At 38.2% G+C, this 16,918-nt stretch overlaps 1 non-coding gene across 1 annotated transcript; it reads left to right on the top strand.

Moving 5' to 3' along the window:
- The first annotated feature begins 10,457 nt into the window (after positions 1-10,457).
- On the top strand, positions 10,458-10,577 carry LOC115898468. Its single transcript, XR_004058195.1, has one exon. It is a non-coding gene; the product is annotated as a small nucleolar RNA SNORA64/SNORA10 family (small nucleolar RNA).
- Positions 10,578-16,918: the final 6,341 nt, after the last annotated feature.

Below are 16,918 nucleotides of genomic sequence, written 5' to 3'. Positions count from 1 at the left end.
GAAATGAGCAGAAACCTAGAGACAGAGGGACTGCCAAGCTGCAGTCGTTCATGTGACTACTCAAACATTTTGAGTTTACCTGAATTGCCTATGAACGCTGTGAGCTTCTAAGCCACAAGAAAAGTGTCGGCCAGGCCCGATGGCTCACGCCTGTAATTCCAGCACTTTGGGAGGCCGAGGCAGGTGGATCACCTGAGGTCAGGAGTTCGAGACCAGCCTGGCCAACATGGCAAAAACCCGTCTCTACTAAAAATACAAAAATTAGCTGGGTGTGGTGGCTGTAATCCCAGCTACTTGGAAGACTGAGGCAGGAGAATTGATTGAACCCGGGAAGCGGAGGTTGCAGTGAGCCGAGATTGCACCACGGTGCTCCAGCCTGGGCAACAAGATGAAACTCCATCTCAAAAATAAAAAAAAAAAAAGTAAAGTGTCACTGTGCTGTGTCCAAGATATAATCATAATGAGCCCTTCATGCGAACTCCATCCTGTTACAACCAGCTTTCAATAGGCCTGAAGTGCTTGTCAAGATGTGACCCATTATCCATGTCCCATATCAAATATACACAGATGATTTCAGTAGTAATACTACTACTTAGTTTAAGAAACATTTTTATATATAAAATATATAATTGGGGTAGTGGTATGCTTTAATATTTAAAGAATTGTCCATTTCTATAAGGCATAGAGAAAGGTAGCCTTAGTGGATTTTGTATTACATGACTATTCCCTTTTCTATCATCTCAAAGCATATTTTTTTCTTTCTAAATTGATTTTATTTGAAAATTGAACATATCAGGTTTTCGAAGGCCAGTACTGAGAAGGCATAATCGCTTCCTGAGTTAGAATCTGAGACTCAGTTATTACAACAGAGAATCTATCTCTCTTATGATTTGGGGTAGAAAACAAGTTGCGAATCAGTAATCTGGATTTATTCATTCTATTTGCACAATGTAATATTGGACCAATTTCTCCAAGTGCCTAACTTCCTTTCTTGGAAGTTATGGAGCAATAACTTTTAATTGGAGAGTGATAAAACCAACCCACATTCCACATTGTTGAGATGCTTAACTAATAAGCGTGTTTTAAAGGCACTTACACAATGGAGAGCCCTTTAACCAAAAAAATAAAAATTGATTTGCCTACGAAGTCCTTTAACTGTACATAATGACACAATTTATTTGCATAAAAATTTTAGAATATTGGCAGTATTGGATAATATAAAAAGATTTTTAATAGAGGCTTTAAAAGCCACCAAAAAATATAGTACTAAAAAAATTATATGGTATTAATAAAATTCTGATCCATTGCAAAGTCAGAGGTTATATGCAAAATATGCCAAAGGCTCCCAACCTGAGGGCTGGAAAAAACAGGACACCAGGCCTGTAAGGAATAGTTGTGTTTCCTGTTGCTCAGTAACAACCCTGACCATGAAGAGAGATTTCACTGTGTCTAATTTTCTCTGGTTCTCTATAGGATGACTAGAGCAGAAGAAAAGAGTTAAGCAAAAGCCAGAATTCAGAAGATCAACTAGAAATTAACCTTTAGTATGTAGATCATCACTCTTAATGAAGAGAAGTCATTCTGCTGCTTATGCAAAATCTATTGGTCTCTTCTGTGTTATAGTATAGCTCAGTTTCTTCCTGAAACTCTTTTTATTCCTCTACGATAACTCTTCTAGTATTATAGGAATTATTAATATTTTTAACCTGTCTGCTTGTTTTATCATATCTGAACTCTGCAGACTTTGTCTCATTCATCTTCGTATGCCTAATGCTTGTTCCCATTAAGTATTATGAGTGAATATATAAAGACAAAATATTAGGATATATTTTCAAGATTTTTTTTTTTTTTTTTGACAGAGTCTTGCTGTGTTGCCAAGGCTGGAGTGCAGTGGCACAAATTTCGGCTCACAGCAGCCTCTGCCTCCTGGGTTCAAGCAATTCCCATGGCTCACCCTCCTGAATAGCTGAGATTACAGGCATGTGCCAACATGCTCGGCTAATTTTTGAATTTTTAGTAGAGACAGGGTTTTACCATGTTGGCCAGGCTGGTCTTGAGCTTCTGACCTCAAGTGATTTGCCCGCCTTGGGCATCCCAAAGTGCTAGGATTATAGGCTTGAGCCACCATGCCTGGCCTATTTTCAAGATCTTAAAAAATTAAGAATAAATTCGATTCCCAGAACCTTACTCCTATATACATAAAAAATGCAAAAATCTATCTTTAAATTTTAATTTAGATTTAAAAATGTGTTATTGTCTTTCTTTCTTCCTCCTCTTTCATTCCACCCTTTACTTTGTCCTTTACTTACTATTCATTGAAAAAGCAATTAGACAGGTAAAAAGGGGTAGAAAGTCAGTCTAGCAAGCTTGGTAGATTAACTACATATGGAGGGATTGAGCAATTAATATAGTAAGATAATGGAAGGCATTATCATCTTACTGTCAGGAAGGAATACATGAATATTACTTCATATATAAGGAAGAAACTATAATAAACTCTGTGGTGACAGGAAATATGAATTGGAGGTGTTGGTGTGTACTCATAAATAAGTATATGTGTATATATACATATATAGGTATGTAGCTATACATACACACACATGCACACATAAACATATGTGAGGGAGAGAAAAAGAGAGAGGGAAATAGAGCAATAGCGATATTCATATATATAAATTATTTTTCCACTGAGGGAGGCATAGAAGGAGCAGTATCCTTGTAGCATATCTAGTACCCAGATCTTGATTTCTAAATGCCACTCTGCTGAAAGAAACAGGACTTCTTGGAGGAATGGTTGACCTCAGGACTGGGACAAGGAAAGAATAAATGAACTTAAATCATCTGATTGTGCCAGGAAGTAATGAAGTGCTGAAAGAATAATGAGAACATGTCAAAAGTACACAGAAGCCAACCTGGAAAAGAGCTTACTCCTACTGGTCAAATCTATTTTTATTTATTTATTTTTATTTTTGTTTTTATATATACTTTGAGCATCAAAAGAAATGATGATAGTACTGAATTATACAGCACATTGAATAAATAGGAATTCATGAGTCCTCAGTGTTATAGATAAAGAAGTGAGAAGTTTAATACCAAATAATGTAGAAGGAGTGAAAGCATTAGAAAATCAACATTTTTCAATCAATATAGCAATAATGAGGCAAGACATAGCAATGAATGCTAAAACTAATGGGTAAAAGTAGGTGGAGGAACAGAATTTTACAGTCTCAAAATTTCTCCCCACAAAGTAATTACTCATTCCAAAATGTATAAAAACATTGTACCTTTACAACAGAGAAGCCTCACAGAAGCCATCTCATTTAAATGATCAAATTTAACATCACTAGTAATAGGAAACATTGACACCATGTGCCACATGATAGGCTGCAAGGAAAGTAGCAAAGCATCACTTCTGTGAAATTTCATCAAAAAATGCATTACCTGGAAATAATTACGAGGAAACATTAGATAAACCCAAATTCAGGGACAGTTTCCAAAACAACTGACCTATAATTTTCAAATATGACATGGCCATGAAAAGAAGGAAGAAGAAACTGTTCCAGTATGAGACAACCAGATACCATACTAATTCTGGACTGCATGCCTTTACCATAAAGGACATTATTAAAACAACTGGCCAACCTTGGATGAGGTCTCTGCATGAAAGGTATTCACACCTTTTTTTGTATGATTCTTTCAACTTTTCTCCAACTTTCAAATTGTTCCATAATTGAAAGTGAAAAAAAAAATGTTTAAAGTGCCAGTCCTTGACTCTGACTTGGATGATTGAATATCCTAATAGTCAATTTCATATAAAAAATAACTTGATACATTTGTATAACCAAGTTCAAACATTGTGAATGCACAGTAAGTGGTGACTCACAAAATGCCTCACCAGTGAATTATCAGTAATACTATTAGTAGTACTTAGCATTCATGTAGCACTCACATTGTTGTACATAATACGGCAGAGTAATGGCTCCCTCAAGGAGCTGCTTTTCTAAGAAACAAAAGCTAGAGTGTGTGTGTGTGTGTATTTGTGTGTGTGTGCATATATATATTTATGCATATATCCAAATACAATGTTTGCAAAGAAATGTAGAACTATAGGTCAGATGTCACAAAGACAGTTGACTCAGACTATTCCTCTCCCTTTTATTTTAGGTTTAAGGAGGCACAAATCCAGGTGTTCACACATTACTAAATTACTACTCTGTCGTTTAAAAGGAATGACAATGACATCCTGTCTGTGGTAATGGCTAATTTAGTATACACTGCACCTGTAAAACTCCAGGCCATCAACATTTCAGGAAGGCTATGTAATCAAAGTGGTGACACTTATTACTTAGAATTATTGGTGACTTCAAGTACAGCACAAGCCCTCTCTCCACCTGACTTTCAATTACAACAGAGGGTCAGAAGAGTCCAATAAAGGCAGAACCTGAAGATGTCTGTGGCTGCCTGCTGCTCCTCCTGCAAATCAGAGCTCCCTGAACATTCCTCTCTGTAGCCAAGAGGCAAAATTTTAGTTCTGCCTCCTGAAAAATCTCTTTGATCCTCTCATGTTTACTTAAGCCAATATCCACACTTCCCTCTTCCAACAGAGTTTTAACATTTGCTTATTCATTTCTATCAATTATTATACAGACCACAGACTGCCATATATAGATTTGGTATAGATACAAAAAATATCATATGGGGAGTGAGCATCAGCTCATTCAAACTTCTAAAGAATTTCTGAAAATGACATTACTTGACAGAATGTCAGAAATTTCATATGTGTTCTGTACAAACCTCATTATATTTGGGTACCTCAGACAAAATTTTATTGGTAATCTAATATAATAATATTGGATGATTACTAAGGGCAGGGCAAGATTCTAAATACTTAACATGTATTGATTCTTGTAATCCTCATAACAACTCTAAAAGGGTATATTGTTATCCCATTTAATAGTTGAGAATAGCATGGCTCAGAGAGGCTAAATAACCTATCCAAAATTATATAGCTGATAAATAGCAAAACAAGCATTTTTACCCAAGCAGACTGGTTCCAGAACCCAAGTCTTAATAATATCACACTTTCTCTCTCTTTGAGAGCTCTTACATGTCATCCCATCACACTTTTAGTCTAACTTTTTCTATGCTACCCATCGGGTCTGAAATCACAGCATTTCAAATCTAAAAAATTAAAAATAATCACTCCAAGATACATAGGTGATTCATTACATTCCAAAATATGTTAGCTAAATAAAAATGATATCAAGAAGCCTGGGCACAGTGACTCATGCCTATAATCCCAGCATGTTGGGAGGCTGAGGTGGGAAGATTGCTTAAGTCCAGGAGCTTGAGACTAGCCTGGGCAACCGTGAGACCCTCGTCTCTACAAAAAATACAAAATTAGCTGGGCATGGTGGTGTGGGCCTGTAGTCCCAGCTACTCAGGAGGCTGAGGCAGAAGGATCGCCTCAGCCCGGGAGGTCAAGGCTGCAGTGAGTGGTGATCATGCCATTGCACTACAGCTTGGGTGACACAGCAAGACCCTGTCTCAAAACAAAACAAAATTAAAAATTTAAAAAAAATCACCTACAAATCATATTAAGAATTTAAGGTATACCTGAAATGGAAATTGACAGTTTAATAAGTGTAAATGGCAGATACTGAGGCTTAGATTAATGGAAAGAGTATCAATAGCAATTTTATTCGAAACAAAAAAAAAAAACATCAAAGGCTCTGCTTCTCCTCACTCCCAGTCTGTGTCCATGCTTGTAGGGATACATGTATCTTAGTCTCTGGAGAAATAAATGCTTCAAATACTCAATATTTCTAAAAACACTCAAAAATGACAATTATTGTAGTACCTAGTAAAGATTAAATCAAAGACTCTGCATACAACCACTATGAAAAACAGTTTGGATATTCCCCAAACTAAAAATAAGCTACCATATGATCTAGCAACCCCACTGCTGGGGATATCAGCATATTGAAGGAAATCAGTATATCGAAGGCGTATCTGCACTCCCATGTTTGTTGCTGCACTGTTCACAAGAGCAAAATTTTGGAAGCAATCTAAGTGTACATCAACAGATAAATGAATAAAGAAAATGTGTACATATACACAATGGAGTACTAGTCAGCTATAAAAAAGAATGAGATAGGCTGGGCCCAGTGGCTCATGCCTGTAATCCCAGGACTTTGGGAGGCCAAGGTGGGCAGATCACCTGAGGTCAGGAGTTCAAGACCAGCATGGCCAAGATAGTGAAACCCTGTCTCTACTAAAAACAAAAATTAGCCAGGCATGGTGGCAGGCACCTGTAATCCCAGCTACTCGGGAGGCTGAGGCAGGAGAATTGCTTGTACCTGGGAGGTGGAGGTTGCAGTGAGCTGAAATCATGCCATTGCACTCCAGCCTGGGTGACAATAGCAAAACTCTGTCTCAAAAAAAAAAAAAAAAAAGATTTTGTAATTTGCAGCAACATGGATGGAATTGGAAGTCATGTTAAATGAAATAAGTCAGGCACAGAAAGACAAACTTCATATATCTGCACTTATTTGTAGGAGCTAAAAATCAAAACAATTGAACCCATGGAGCTAGAGAGTTAGAAGGATGGTTACCAAAGGATGAGAAGGGTAGTGGAGGGGTGGAGAGGAAGTGGGGATGGTTAATGGGTACAAAATAAAAGTAGATACAAAGAATGAATAAGACCTAGTATTTGATAGCACAACTGGGCCACTATAGTAAATAATAATTTAATTGTACATTTTAACATAGTAAAAAAGTGTAATTGGACTGTTTATAACGCAAAGAATAAATCCTTGAGGGTATAGATATCCTATTTTCCATATGATTATAATGCATTACATACCTGTATCAGGGCATCTCATGTACTCCCATTAGTATATACACCTACTATGTGCCCACAACAGTTTTTTAAAAAAATAATGTCTAGTTTGGAAAAAAAAGTCTCTGATCTTTTAAAAATATATATTGATCAATGAATAAGGAATTACAAAGCACTAAATTATACCTTATACCCTCTTTTGAAAATTATAATATGATTATATATATGAAATCAATGTAAATCTTTATGTATAAATAGAAAGGATTCATATTCTAGAATTTCGTATTCTCGAATAATATAAATAACGATACAGGCTAGTGTCAAACGTCTCTGAAAAGACAGATGGAAATAAAACTGAAATGAATGTAGTAGCATAGGGATCAGCTCTGCTTTACTTCATGTTCTTTGTTTGGAAAGAAATAAGTTCTTTCTGTAACCTTGGTCTATATTGAGTCATGCTGGGGCCTTTCTTCGCTCAAGGCTTCACTTTTTAAATTATCTGTTAGCAACCACATCTGGAAGGACTGCCTTTTTTTCACCCCTAACATGGTAGCTTTTTGTAGTTTCCTCATGCATTACAGACCTATTATAGAAGAATCATGGAACTAATATATGGGTGAAAGAAAGAATATACATTTTCTCATGCTGTTGTGGCTAAATATCTCTATAGCCTTGTTTACCCATGCCCAGGACTTTTTTTTTTTTTTTTTTTTTTTTTTGGAGACGGTGTCTTGTTCTATGGTCCAGGCTGGAGTGCAGCAGCACAATGGCACTGTCTTGGCTCATTGCAACCTCCACTTCCGGGGCTCAAGCAATTCTCCTGCCTCAGCCTCCCGGCTAATTTTTGTATTTTTTGTAGAGATGGAGTTTCGCCATGTTGGCCAGGCTGGTCTCAAACTCCTGACCCCAGGTGACACACTCGCCTCAGCCTCCCAAAGTGTTGGGATTACAGGCGTGTGCCACCATGCCCAGTCCAGGACTTTTTATTTATGGGATTTTAAAGCCCTGAATCTCTAATTGAAAAAAAGAAAAACAAAAAACAAACAAACAAAAAAAACCCAGACGTTCACAGAGAAGGGTTTCCTCCTGGATGGCCTCATTTCCAGAATGGTTTCTGCCATTCTGAAAGCACCAGTCACTTGGTTCGAAAACTCTTTAGTCAACTTCAGCTCAAGCAACTCTGACATCAGTGAGCACAAACGATAAAAGTTTTAACTTTTTATTATTATTTACATTTTAAGAATTTTTTAGTAGCAAAAGAATATAAATGCTGCTTCATTTAAAGAGAATATAATTTGAATGCATAGCTATAGTATGAAATAATTGATATAAGTTCTAAACGTAAAGAGACCTAGATTCAACAGGTAGCTCTGCCTTACCCGTGTAACTTTCAGCAAGTTACTTAATCACCTTAAGTTGATTTGGTTTCCTGTGTGACTAATAGTGCTACTTTAAAAATCCCATCGCTTTTTCTTTTTTGAGACAGTCTCTCTCAGTTGCCCAGGCTGGTGGTAGTGGCATGACCTCAGCTCACTGCAACCTTTGCCTCAGCCATTCAAGCAAATCTCATGCCTCAGCCACCCAAATACCTGGAATTACAGGTGTGTGCCACCACAGCCAGCTACTTTTTGTATTTTTAGTAGAGATGGGGTTTCTCCATGTTGCCCAGGCTGCTCTTGAACTCCTGACTTCAAGTGATCCACCTGCCTTGTCCTCCCAAAATGCTGGGATTACAAGCATAAGCCACCACACATGATCTTCATAGGTATTTTTAATTTGCAAATCTAGACATAAAAGAAACCAAATCTTTGAATAAAGAATCTACCATCAATATGTTAGATGACTTTCAGGAAACCAAGAAAGTGAGATAAAAACAATAATCCAGTCGGGTGCGGTGGCTCATACCTGTAATCCCAGCACTTTGGGAGGCCAAGGCAGGCTGATCACAAGGTCAGGAGTTTGAGACCAGCTTGACCAACATGGTGAAACCTCGCCTCTACTAAAAATACAAAAATTAGCCAAGCGTAGTGACACGCACCTGTAATCCCAGCTACTCAGGAGGCTGAGGCAGGAGAATTGCTTGAACCGGGGAGGCAGAGGTTGCAGTGAGCCGACATCATGCCACTGCACTCCAGCCTGGGCAACAGAGAGACTCAGTCTCAAAACCAAAAAAAACAAAAAACAATAATCCAAGTTAGTGACTTAGATAGAGTTTAGACCAGGATGATAACGATAGAAATGTAGGTAAAAGAAAGCTTTGGGGACATTTTAAGGAAAGATATGGCAAAACAACTAATTAATTTAAGGTCATTTTAAAATGGAAATCGGGTTATGTCAATTCTTAAAACTTTTTAGTATCTTCCTATTGTTTTTAGAATAAAATTTATTTTTTACTGTTTCAGAACAATCTTCCAGTTGAGAGAACTGGAAAAACTAGACAGTTTTTGTTTTTTAACTGTTTGAAGGCATCAGAAAGCTACAAAGAAAGTGAAAATGTGGGGAAAAGATCTGAAATAAATCAAACCCAGAGAGATGATCTAACTCAACCCTTGCTGCCAGTAACAAAAGCAAAATCTCTCTGGGGAAAGATAACACCCTACTGAGCCTCAAATCGTAACTACAATTTTTATTTACAATGTTTGGCAGTCAATCAGATAAAAAGAAATGTAAAAGGGCAAAAGTTGATTAAAATAACAGACAGACCCATAGATACATAGATGTTGATGTTATCTGACAGGTGTTTCAAGTCATGTATTCAAGAAGCTCTACAAAGCTCTAACAAAAGAGTACAAAGAAAACCACCCCTGGACACACAGTCCCACTGCAAAAGCTAAAAAAAAGAAAAATCTTATAAGCAACCAGAGAATAAAAGACCTATTACCTTCACAAGAGCAAAAAATAGACTAACAGCTGATCTCCCAGCAAAAACAATGGAAACAAGAAGGAAATAGATGACATGTGTGAAATAATGAGATATATATAAATAGATACTATAATATCTATATATATATGTTTTCGTACATAGTTCCTGGCTTATAACTCCCATATCCCTTGTTACAGTCTTTAGTTATAATGTTGGGGCACTTAAAACCTCAGATACAGGCCTCAGAAAACAGAATCTCTCTTTCTTACCTCCTGCCTCCTTTCATCTGCTCCTCCTCTTTCAAAGTCAGAAAACTTCCTTGCCTTTCTGTCTTGGAGCTGGCCATAAATTATCTGACTTATCTTATGTGATTGTAGGCCATAAGATCCCCATTTCAAAAGGGGTCCTGCCCCATTCCCTGGAGAAAAGAATGCAGCAGAGAGAGGACAAAAAGAATCTAAACAGATAGACCTTGCTGGGTTTCCCCACTCAACTTATTAGTATTAGATCATATGTTTTGTGTCTAATCACATTTCTACACAGCTGTCGTTTATGCCCATCCAATGAAGCCTCCATAAAAGACACAAGATGACTGGGTTTCAAGAGCTTCTGAATAGCTGAACGCGTTGGAGGCTCCTGGAGGTTGGTGGTCAGGGAGGGCATGGACACCCTGAACCTCTTCCCCCATACCTTGCCCTATGAATTTCTTCACCTACATCCTTTGTAATCTTCTTTGTAATAAACCAGTAAATGACTCTCTTGGGTCTGTATAGTTACACCTGACTTCACTTGTGTGACTTTTGCAATGAGAAGAGAGAAAAAAGGTCCCTTGGTACCTCAGCTCCGCCTCTTTCCTTGAAGGATACAACAAAAGCAGGAGAAAAAAAAAGCAAGGAAATAAATAAATTGATAAACATATATTCAGTTTTCCTGAATTCTGTAAGCCACTCTAGCAAATTAAACCCAAAGAGAGAGTGTGGAAACTCCACATTGAAGCTGGTAGGTCAGAAGTTCCACAGGCCCAGACTTGTGACTGATGAGGGTCAGGGGTGGTCTTGGGCACTGAGCCCTCAATCTGTGTTTTGTCTTTTTTTTTTTTCTTTTTGAGACAGAGTTTCATCACTCTTGTCGCCCAGGCTGGAGTACAATGGCACATCTTGGCTCACTGCAACCTCTGCCTCCCATGTTCAAACAATTCTCCTGCCTCGGCCTCCTAAGTAGCTGGGATTACAGGTGCCTGCCACCATGCCCAGCTAATTTTTGTATGTTTAGTAGAGATGGGGTTTCAGCATGTTGGCCAGGCTGGTCTTGAACCCCTGACCTCAGGTGATCCACCTGCCTCAGCCTCCCAAAGTCCTGGGATTACAGGTGTGAGTCACCGCACCTGGCTTCAACCTGTGGTTTTATGTGCAGGAAAATAGTCAGAATTGACTTGAATTGGAGGACACCTAGGTGGTTTCTGCTGCAGAATTGATTGCTTGCTTGCTTGCTGGTGGGAAGAAATCCCCACACATTTGGTCACAGAAATCTTCTGTCTGTGTTTATTGCTGTTGAGTGAGAGGATAGCTCACTTTGTCGAAACAATACTTTGAATTTTTTTATCCCCACTCTCCTGACATACTTTAAAGTACACCTGACGCTGGAAAAACACAGATTTGAAATGCGTGGGTCCACTTACACGCAGATTTTTCTCAGAAAATATATTAGAAAATTTTTTGGAGATTTGGAGCAATTTGAAAAACTCACAGATGAACTGCATCACCTAGAAATAGCAAAAATTTTTTAAAAAGGTATGTCACGAATGCATAAAATATATGTACACAGTCTATTTTATTATTTACCATGCTAAAATATACACATCTTTCATAAAAAGTTAAAATTTACCAAAACTTTCTCTCACACATTTACAGACCATACATGACACCATTTGCTGTTGACAGAAACTTAAAACAAAAATAAAGATGCAGTATTCAATCATAACTGCTTAAAATTCACTCTAGTACCTATCTTACTACTGTAACAATTTCGTAGCCACCTGCTGTGGCTATTGCAGTAAGCTCAAGTGTTGCAAGTATCCACTTAAAATGTGTCGGGCCCGGCGCGGTAGCTCAAGCCTGTAATCTCAGCACTTTGGGAGGCCGAGACGGGCGGATCAGGAGGTCAGGAAATCGAGACCATCCTGGCTAACACGGTGAAACCCCGTCTCTACTAAAAATACAAAAAACTAGCCGGGCGAAGTGGCGGGCGCTTGTAGTCCCAGCTACTCGGGAGGCTGAGGCGGGAGAATGGCGTAAACCCGGGAGGCGGAGCTTGCAGTGAGCTGAGATCTGGCCACTGCACTCCAGCCTGGGCGACACAGCGAGACTCCGTCTCAAAAAAAAAAAAAAAAAAAAAGTTGTGTCATGCTCACACCTGTAATCCCAGCACTCTGTGAGGCTTAGGTGGGTGGAGGTCAACAAGAGGAAACCCCATCTCTACCAAAAATGCAAAAATTAGCCCGGCACGGTGACGCACTCCTGGAATCCCAGCTACTTGGGAGGCAGAGGCAGAGAATCACTTGAAATCAGGAGGGGGAGGTTGCAGTGAGCCGAGATTGCGCCACTGCACTCCAACCTGGGCGACAGTAAGACTCTGTCTCAAAAAAGAAAAAAAAAAAAAAAAAAAAAAAAAAGTCATGCTACGCTAATTATTACCATGCGAGCAGTTGTTTCTCCAGTAAATTGCATATTATAGTAAAAAGTGATTCCTCACGGTTCTCACTCGTTTTTTTCACTCTGTCTAGTGCAATACCATAAACCTTGAATAAGAAACATGGGAATCATACGAAGTGCCCCAAGTGGTGCTGGAACTGCACTCAAGAAGCAGAGAAAAGGGCCGGACGTGGTGGCTCACGCTTGTAATCCCAGCACTTTGGAAGGCCAGGCGGGTGGATCACGAGGTCAGGAGATGGAGACCATCATGGCTAACACGGTGAAACCCCGTCTCTACTAAAAATACAAAAAATTAGCAGGACGTGGTAGCGGGCACCTGTAGTCCCAGCTACTCGGGAGGTTGAGGCAAGAGAATGACCTGAACCTGGGAGGCAGAGCTTGCAGTGAGCTGAGATGGCGCCACTGCACTCCAGCCTGCGCGACAGAGTGAGTCTCCTTCTCAAAAAAAAGAAATGGAGAAAAGTTATGACATTAAAAGGAAAAGTTGAATATTTGGATATACACCATAGATTGAGGTCTGAAGCTGTGGTTGCCCACTATTTCAGGCAAACTATTCATCTTGAAGACACATGACATAAGCTTACAGTATTGATCAATACAGTACAGTACTTATGTCACCTATTTTCTCTTCCTTATAATTTTCTCAATACCATTTTCTTTTCTCTAGCTTACTTTATTGTACGAATACAGTATATAATACAAATAACATACAAATTACGTGTTAATTTTCTGTTTGCTATCAGTAAGACTTCTGGCCAACCATAGGCTATTAGTGGTTAAATTTTTAAGGGAATGGGCCAGGTACGGTGGCTCACGCCTGTAATCCCAGCACTTTGGGAGGCCGAGATGAGTGGATCACGAGGTCAGGAGTTCGAGACCAGCCTGGGCAACACGGTGAAACCCCGTCTCTACTAAAAATGCAAAAATTAGCTGGGTGTGGTGGTGCCCACCTGTAGTCCCAGGTACTCAGGAGGCTGAGGCAGGAGAATCACTTGAACTCGGGCGGCGGAGGTTGCAATGAACCAAGATCGCACCATTGCACTCCAGCCTGTGTGAGAGAGCGAGACTCTATCTCAAAAAACAAAAACAAAAACAACAACACAACAAAAAATTAAGGGAGTCAAAACGTACACACAAATTTTCAGCTGTGTAGGGGTCAGTGCTCCTAGTGCCCTCCTTGTTCAATGATCAATTGTACTAAAAGAAAACAAATGCCAACTTTGAAATTCTGTACACAGTGAAAATATCACTTAAAAATAAAACTAAATAAATCTTTTCAGAAACCAAAAAGGAAAGACTCTGTCTTTAGAATCTATACTGAGAAAATACTAAAGGAAGTTCTTCAGACAGAAGAAAAATGATCCCAGATTCCAAAATTAAAGTTTTGCTAGATTTTAATTCTAATGAACCTATAGAGATTCAAGAAAAAAAATTAGTACAGAAAGGATAAATATACAAAAAGTAATAATAGTCATGTCTCCAGGATCTTAAATGTGTTGAGCTAAAAGTTCATAAACAAAAGCCCACGGGGTGCAGTGGCTCACGCTTGTAATCCCAAAACTTTGGGAGGCCAAGGTGCGCAGATCATGAGGTCAGGGGTTTGAGACCAGCCTGGTCAACATGGTGAAATCCCATCTTTACTAAGAATACAAAAATTAGCTGGGCGTGGTGGCACACACCTGTAGTCCCAGCTACTCAGGAGGCTGAGGCAGGATCGCTTGAACCCTGGAGGTGGAGGTTGCAGTGAGCCTACACTGTGCCAATGCACTCCAGCCTGGGCCACAGTGCAAGACACTGTCTCAAAAAAATAAAAATAAATAAAAAATAAAATAAAAAGTCTATATATCACAGGGGGAGGTGGGTGGGGGAGGGTGGTAAATACAATTTTAAAAAGCTTTATGTTTTTATATTGTCCAAAAAGTAGAAGCAGTAAATGCACTAATTTACATTAAGCTTTACTCAGTCAAGGATGTATGCTGTAACTGTGGAATAACAAAAAGAATAGTAAAAGAATGTATAACAATGGGGGTGGGGTAAGAATAAAAAAGACTTAATAAATCTAAAAGAAAGAAAGGACATAAAAATAAACAAATGGTCAAATGGAAAAATGTGGTAGATTTAAACAAAATATCAGTAATTTGTAATTAAATATATAAAGACTAAGTAAAAGCAAACTATCATTAAAGATACAATTGTCAGACAGATAAATGCTCTATTCTGATTTTGCAACTTCATATCCTGCCATTCTCTCAATTGCTCACCAGTTCTAAGCATACTTAGTCTACTCGGTTCAGTGATTTTCCATCTCAGGGCCCTTGCACATAAAGTTTCCTCTGCCTGAGATGCTCTTTCTTCTACTCTTTCCATAGCTCTTTAGATAAATAAGAAAAATCTCCAACCACTTTATCCAATGCAAATCACCCCTATTGTTTTCTCATCCTTAGTCCTCTGTTTCCTTCATAGCACTTTTCACATTTTTTATTTTACTAACTTTTGTCTGATATCACTTTAGAATTAAGCTTCATTTATTTGTTAACTATGCACATATGTGAGTGTTTAATATGTGCTGTGTAGTTCATAAGAGCTAGGGATATGGCAATGGATAAATACCCGGTCCTTGCGGAGCTTACTTTCTAGAGCAGGAAAGAGACAAACTACCCTTCTCTGTTTTGGTGATTGCTATATTCTAAACACCTGGCAGCATGAGGCATTCACATACTTGAGTGAATGTTTGGTCTACTTACTAGAAATCATGCCAGATGACTCATAAAGCTTCCTTCATAAATAACCTTGTAAGAGAGAGAATGTCGCCATTTAAAGGTGAGAAGGCTGCAGCTAAGAGAAATTAAGTAGCTTGCATTAAGTTACACAGCTAATACATGCCAATACTCTACCTGTATAATTTAAAAGAAACACCCAGTTTCTAACATGAGGAGCTGCTGACAGATTGATCAAGCAAGAAGGACCATTTTTCTCTATAGAATAGACTGAAGGTGTTTTGCTTATTTGATTAATCAAGTGCATCTTGGGCTTAGTCTATTGGTTATAGGCCATTTGGATCTGCCCATTTTCTTCAAGTATTCCTACTGTCATAGGTCTTTGATTTTTCCTTACCATATCTGCTAGTCCTCAAAATAATTGGCTATGATCATTGAAACCTGTGACATTCAAAGTTCTCAAAAGGGTTACAGAAAAAACACCATAGGCACTAGTTATTAATAGAACTTCATCTCTAAAGCTTTAACTGGTCTCTTGCGAGATGGGCAGGACTACTTGTAAATTTCTAAGATATCACCTATTAAGCCTACAATATATATAAAATTGGTAAAATGAAAAGTGTCTATTCCATATTGCCTTTCCCTGGGTAATCCCTTAGATTTCCCCTAAGCCATCTGATCTGAGACATCCCTGGATCAGACAGCATTCTGTTTTGTTATTATGACATAAATGTCAAGCCAATGAAAAACGTTCCACTATATAGAAGAAAAGCGTCTAAGACAGGTAATGTTTCCCTAGGCCAGTTCTATTTATGATCCCTTTATTCCTGCCACTAAAAGTATTATCCCTCTGGCATCCCCAGCCCACAATTTTTAAGTTCCAAAGCAATGGTTTCTAAATCTGGCTGATCTAGGTATGTTTAAAAAACATCCTACAAAGAGTTGGAATATACTGGGCCCATTTCCTAAAGATTCCATTCAAAACGTCTGAAGTGAAGTGTAGGAATCTGAAGCGCTCCTTAAGTCATTCTGAAGTATAGCCAGTTTAGAAAAATGTCATTCTAGGGAACTCCATCTTGTCACTCACTCATTTCTGGGTATCTACAGGTAGATGATAGATTAAGGGAAACAAGCACTTTTCATTTGAATACTTAAGAAATACTTCAGCCCACTGGATGCCCACAATTTCTAATCACATGCTGTTTAGTTATTCAGTTTCTGCACCAAAAAGTAACAAAGAAAAAACCCCATAAAACAAATATTCAGATTCTCGTTGACATTACAAAGAGTTGCAACGAGAAGGTAAGAGTTCTTTTTCAGTCAGAGGCCTGTTATATATCAGATGTCTTCCATGTAAATTACTTGAATTTTCACAAAACAATTCTACTGCTTGAACTGAAAAGAAAAATATTGCCTAGAAAAAATTCCTCATAATTGTGGAAAACATTCATGTATATCAGTTTATAAAAGAGAGGTTCCTAAAGTATTGTGTGTAAAATTTTTTATCCCAAATTGAATATTTAAATATACTTGAAGAACTGTATATATTAAATAAACCAGAGTCAACATTTCTACAAATAAGAGATTTTGTGAAACAAATATACCTAAAACATAGTCCCACATAAAATAACAATTCCAAGTGACCTTAAAATACAAGAATTTATCTCCAGTGAGATATACCTAAAGGACAAAGGTAACTACAACATTCTTAAACGACTACCAGTTATCCAATTGTTGACAGTAGTATTGCATTGAGATTAAAGTGGAATAAAGCAAATACACAAAT

This window comes from Rhinopithecus roxellana, chromosome 6 (assembly GCF_007565055.1).
Source record: "Rhinopithecus roxellana isolate Shanxi Qingling chromosome 6, ASM756505v1, whole genome shotgun sequence".
Taxonomy (NCBI): domain Eukaryota; kingdom Metazoa; phylum Chordata; class Mammalia; order Primates; family Cercopithecidae; genus Rhinopithecus; species Rhinopithecus roxellana.
Note: the sequence above shows the minus strand (reverse complement) of the source record. Positions and strands in the feature narration are given on the sequence as shown.